A 6,714-nucleotide genomic window follows, 5' to 3' on the forward strand; every position below is an offset into this window, starting at 1 on the left:
AGGGGATATCGAATCTCGTATTTTAGCATTGCAAGTCCGTAAACATGCCACTCAACCTATGGGGAGCAAACGCAAAGTTACACCGTGTGCTATCTGTGGTGTGCTCACCAAAGGCGCTGATTCCATATTCGTAATGTTATAAACACTCAAGCTTATCGATGTGTCACCTAAAAGCTTTTTTTAAGGAAAGCTTTATGAGGGTATGACTTAAGATGACTCTTTGTGATCACTAAAGAACCACAAGAAAATAAATTAACAAATATTCAAACGGAAGTGAAAATAATATTTGCTATATATTTTACATCAAAGTACATTCTTACTTCAACAGAATCTTTCATTACAAAGTTTTATTTCACTCTAAAGTTTTGTTTATGTTATCATATTACTTTAACGTTTGAGCCTTGAAAATATCTAACTTGAAGAAAATGTCATTTGGCATTTTTGTTCTTGAATCCAGAAATTCATTCAGTACACTCCTTTTGGGAAATATCTGACAACCTGTACTTTTATAAGGTTTTACTGGTGTGGCTATATCTGTTTGACTGAAGGATAGTTAACTACAATATAAACTATTAACACGTTATTGTACTCTGATGACGTATATTTTCATATGATAGAGGAAGCGCAATCCCATAAGATTTGAATTTTATACCCATTTTATTCACCGTTTCTAAAAGTATTTTCAGCAATATACATATCATAGATTTTAATTTGGTTTTAAATGTTTCAGACTGATTTTCTTAAACACTTAAGGCAACGAGTGATCTCTATATGGCATAATGTTATATGCTTACTAAAAGGAAAAAGATCATTGCGGCTTTAAGAAGCTATTGTACTGTGTTCTGGAGAACTTCTTAAACTACCCTACTTACTCTAATGTGACTGTTTATCTCTATACAGCATTGTTTATAAGAGGAAAGCAACCTAAGTGTTCAGTCTTATAGAAATCTTGAGAACTAAAGTTGAAACTGTTTTCACCAGTTTATGATATATTCCTACAACCTGTACGTACGGTTAATCATGATATAACTTCAATATATAGATGGTGGGTTTAAAGCTGTGTACTTTTTACATTAATCCGCCATGAAGTGGCTATATCTCTTATAAGATATGTATTTATTTATAAACTAGATAAACAGTTTTACACTGTTTGTTCTTTTGATGGCTAAGTTATTGGTCTCTTTAATTTATAAACGGTTCTATTGCACGATTCAAATTTTAAACAAGATTATTTTTCTGTGAATATGGCCTTTGATTTGATTATGTCCAAATACCAGAACTCCACTCAGAAAATTTTCCAGTGGAGCTAGCTTATGATTTGGCTATGTTTAAAACCAGAGCTCCACTTTGACTGTTTTCCAGTGGATCTAGCTCTAATTAGGCTGTGTTTAAAAACCAGGATTCCAATTCAATTGTTTCCTTGTGGATCTATCTTATGATCAAGCTATGTTTGAAGATAAGAGCTCCATTTCTGAAGACGTGCTCCTCGTATTGCAAGCTAGTGCAGAATTATTTTTTATTCTTTAATTAATTTAACAAAATCTTTTAATCAGTACCCAGAAATGCGCATGATATATCATAATACGTGTTCTATATCAGTTGTGTTCGATAAACTGTATAATTCATCAATTTTAAGATAATCCATCATTGAATATATTTTCATATTAACCCAAGCTGATAGTTTGTTAATCCTTAATCAAATATGTTATATAAAGTTTGAACTCGAAATTTTTCTTTGTTCAATAATTTTACTTCTAAGGCCCTGTAGCAGAAAAATCTCTGTGACTGCTCCTCGGTACCTTTCGAATGTTTAATTTTATTTATACTTAAGTTATTATATGGCAGCCAATGTGTTAAGATAGCCTGAACCAAAAAACATCTAGGACTAGTCCACAACGAACATAATAAAATATGAAATTGTTAATAAATGAAGAATAAAAAGAGGCAGCTGCCTTTATTCAAATGTCGTACTTTTGACGTTTTAAAGCATAAATTCATTCATTATGTTAACTTATAAAAGTCATTAAAATGCAATGTTGAATATATTTACTTATAAAGTTATTGAATTTTGAAATATATTATATGTTTTTAATTGACTAGTTTTCAACTTATAGCGGTCCCCCAGTGGCACAGTGTTATGTCTGTGAACTTACAACATCAGAAACCTGGTGGGCAGAGCACCGATAGCCCATTGTAGTGTGCTTTTAAAAGTATTTTGTGACAATTCTGAATGTATTGTTAAAGTTTTCCAACGTATGACCAAAGTAATTATGAAGAATTTATATAAATAATAAATACATATAAGGTTATAAAAGTAATTTATTTTCAAAGTTTGATATCCTAAATACGAATTAGAACATTCATCTATTTAAGAGAAAGTATTAAAATTCGGATATCATAGTTCGTTAAGAAGCGAAAATCTACAAATAAGTTTATTTTTCAAAAAAAGTTAATTCGTAAATACAAGATATGTATTTGTTTTTCAATTTATTTTTATTTCATATCAACTACAACTATCAACTACAGTGTGTTGACGTTATTTAAAGAAAAAATTTCGTATATCCTTCATATCCTTAGAAAATCATCACAAAACTGTTCCTTGATATCATTATAAGATTTTTCCTTACCAAACATTCTAGTTGAAAAAGTTATTGTAACCAAATGCTTCGGAGTAATAATAATCATCACAGCTAAAACCACGACCTTATCCAAGCTATAGCCATAACTGACCTGCCATATTATCCACAACCACCAGTGAATATGTAAAAGCACGTTCGTTTTTGAAACTGAATATCACACCAGAATTACCAGTGACAGCAGCGTCACCATGCACAGACAAGAAACTACTCAGGGCAAGCTCATAGAGTGCAAAAAGTAACAGCAAATGGAATGAAGTAAAATCAGTATTTTAATATTATATAGATACAAATCATCACAAGAAGATGAATGGTTTTTAGGCTCATATGTAAAAAATAAATTATCTAGCCATTGGATATTTGATGGATCAAATATTCTAAAATTTTAGAATTTAACATATGTACTTGCGTGATATATATATATATATTAAATATTCAAAAATATTCTGTACAGTAATAAGATTTGATCGCTTGTTCTGAATCATCATATAGCCTGGCGATCAGGGCGGTTGACTCACAATCTGTGAATACCAAATTCGAATCCCCGTCACACCAAACATGCTCGTCTTTTCAGCCGTGGGAGCGCTATAGTGTGATGAGCCAATCCCACTATTCGTTAGTAAGAGAGTAACCCAGAGTTGACATGTGTGGTGTTGACTAGTTGCCATCCCTCCAATCTATCACAACTACATTAGGTACGGCTAGCTTAACTGTTAATATTGCATTGATTACAATAACATTGCTTTCAATATGGCAACCTTAAGATCGCTCAACCAATCAGAAGATTTAGCTGACCAATAATGAGATCGCAATGAGCCATTTACAGGTTAATATATTACTTTTATTGTTTTATTTGAAGAAACATATTTAACAAAGGAGAGGAAAGACAATTATATTGCTGAAATGAGCAATCCACGTGATAAGGCATTATTTTGATTTTTCTTAAATACAAAATTATGATGATGAGAGTAATATTTTAACTTCTTTCATTACGCTAAGTTTACGTATGTGTACCCGCTATTATTATATGTTTAAACTGTGAAATGTGAATGGTTTTGCAACATCAATAACACAGTAGTATTCCTTATATTTATTTTCTCCTCGGTCATATAACGATTGCCTTCCTTGATGTCACTGCAAGTTCAACATGTGATGTTGTAGTTATCGTGCAATGTGCAGGAATTTCCTATTCTCGGGATGTTTGTTGGAAGCATCGGTGTTTCCACATGAAGTCTATAATCACTCTTTCTCGGTGTAAGTTACGCACACATCATATGATGTAGAGAAGCTTCCCACAGTGAGGATGACTTCCAACCTTCCTCTTCTTAGAATTTTATGTCTACTTACTGTTCGCATCACTTCATCTTTCTTCATCTCTGCAGACAATTTCCTACAATTCATTACCAGCTTCGTGTCTCACTTTGGGCAGGTATAGTTTTTTCAGCTGAACTTTGCTTCTTCAGTCCAGTTAATTCCTATTTTCCGATGTTTGGCTGACTCTTTGCTATGGTTTGGCTTTGGGACTCATTCTTAGAATATCGTCTGCTGATTTCTAACAGCCTTGACTAATACCTGTGTTTCCTGTCTTATAACTCCTTTCAAAAGAGCTTTTATTTCCTAAAATGTTTTGTTTGTAGCACCTAACAATATGTTCTTTTAAGTTACAATTGAAACAGCTACTGTCCTGTGTTCTACCTCTTTCATTCTGAGAACTAATTATCTAATTAATCATTTGGTTTATATTAGACTATCATCAAAGGGGCCCATGCTTTCACACTGTTAAATTGTTTATCTGTGATTTTAAAATATTTTAGTTCTATCGTAAATTGGACAGCTTTCTTTAATGACCTACTTGTAGTTTCAAAAGCAGAGATGATGCTGTTTGGTTTACATTCAACTAAGGATGCACCTTGTGTATCCACAAGTTTTCTTTAATGTGGAGCATCTTTTCATTGGCCGTATTTCCCAATTGTTGATTGTAATTTTAATGTCACAGTTTTGCAAACAGTCACAAAGAATGGTCGACTGATTATAGAGTGTATTTTGCACATGCTCTTTGGTTCTTGAGCTCAAACAACGAATTGTAGAAACCACTTAGCCATGGCTACACCTTGGACATGTAAATTTATAGATGATGTAAGAGCGATGCATTTTAGAGATCCTGTCTTTCATTTGAAATAACTACACATAGACATATCGGTTTGAAAACAACTCTAAACTTGACTTATGGATAAATTTTGTTATTCAAAATCGCTTTAGTCTTGCCAGTAAAAGGTAGAATATAAAAAGCTATATGTATCATCAACATATATTCTGTAGTATAAAGGTTCAAACTGTTCGAGACACTTTTCTAGCCATCCATTCATTTTATAAATTATTTCCAACTGATCCTGATATGCCTACCATGGTATTTTTTCATCATAACAAAATCTGATGTTTTTTCAGCTGGATGATTTTGTTGAACTGGCCAGCTAAATTCCGGAAGTGGATTAGCTAGTGATATAGCTGGAGTAGTCCGGAAAAGTCTTACAGTCATAGATGAGACGGCAATAGTTTAACAAGAGTCGATTGGTTGGTTGTTTGTTTTGAATTTCGCGCAAAGCTACATGAGAGATATCTGCGCTAGCCGTCCCTAATTTAGCAGTAAAAAATTAGAGGGAAGGCAACTAGTCATCACCACCCACCGCCAACTCTTGGGCTACACGTTTACCAACGAATAGTGGGATTAACCGTCACATTATAACGCTCTTACGGCTGAAAGGGTGAGAATGTTTGGTGGGGCGGGGATTCGAACCCGCGACCCTTAGATTGCGAGTTGACTGCCCTAACCAACAAGCGTCGATTAAATGGATTCTGCAATTCCATATTTCCTAGAAAATGATAATTTAGGTTGAAATTCTTAGGAAAATGCAAAAACAGGTAGATGGTTCAATCTTTGCACTTGTAACTTTATTTTACAGATGTAACTAGTGCACTTTACTGCCTCCTTTATTTCTTTCTGTACTTCTTCAAGTTTATTCTTATGATCGTTCTGCACTTATAGATGTATTTTTGTACTTTTTCGATTTTGTCTTTATGCGCTTCATAAATATTTTCTTGTACTAATTCAGTTTTCCTGTTATAATCATGCTGAAAGGAACTTGCTTGTTATCTTCTAATGAAAGCTTTTCAACTTACGCGACTTCACGAAGTAACAATAACAAATGATAAGCGTAACTCACAAATTAAAGTAAACAGTCACTTACTTGTTAAATTTCCTCTTGTATATGTGGCAGAATCTAAATAAATAAGTACAGTACTGAACGGATTTGCTTACTAACTAACTAACTGATTCACTCTTCTAAATATTTAATTATCTCTCTGTCCAGTCCAAATTTATCACTATTCGAAACTCTAGTGAAATTTCCAGGCATCGCACATCATCACCTCACGTCGAATCGAAAATTTTCTCTAGCCAAAACAATACAAGTGTATAAATTAAAATATTAAACCAGGCTCACAATACATACACAATTATTAAGATGACAAAATTAACCTAAAACTAACATAAGAAAACCTCATTAAAAGGTATATAATTTGCAGATACTCTTAATTTGTCCATTTCCGATTCAATACCAGAACTCGCCAGTTTAGCTGGACGGTGAGAGACTAAAGTTTTTCTTATACATGCATATAAGACTTTCAAAGTCACGCTGACGAAACATTTGTGATAAAAAATCACATAGACTGCATATACCACCACTCCTCACATTTCTCGTAGTTTGTACATTTCGGACTCTAAATCAGAGGTGTTTAAAAATAGTATTTCAAATCTACCTTCTGTCTGCAACAAGTCATTGCTCAATAAGTCTTTTTTTTTCAGGACTAGAACATGTCATGAGAGAATTTTTATTTTTTTTCTAAAATTTTATTTTTATATATGAAATATAATAATTAAATACTAATGTGGGAAAACTTCTACAGTTTTCATGATTTTTTATTACAAATGTTAGACCCATTGGTTTCTATTGTTTTGCCAGCTTTCGGCTTTTAAACCGTAAGTTGGTTAAATATTATTTGTATGAAAGTACTGTTACGC

This window comes from Limulus polyphemus, unplaced genomic scaffold (assembly GCF_000517525.1).
Source record: "Limulus polyphemus unplaced genomic scaffold, Limulus_polyphemus-2.1.2 Scaffold136, whole genome shotgun sequence".
NCBI classification, from domain to species: Eukaryota; Metazoa; Arthropoda; class Merostomata; order Xiphosura; family Limulidae; genus Limulus; species Limulus polyphemus.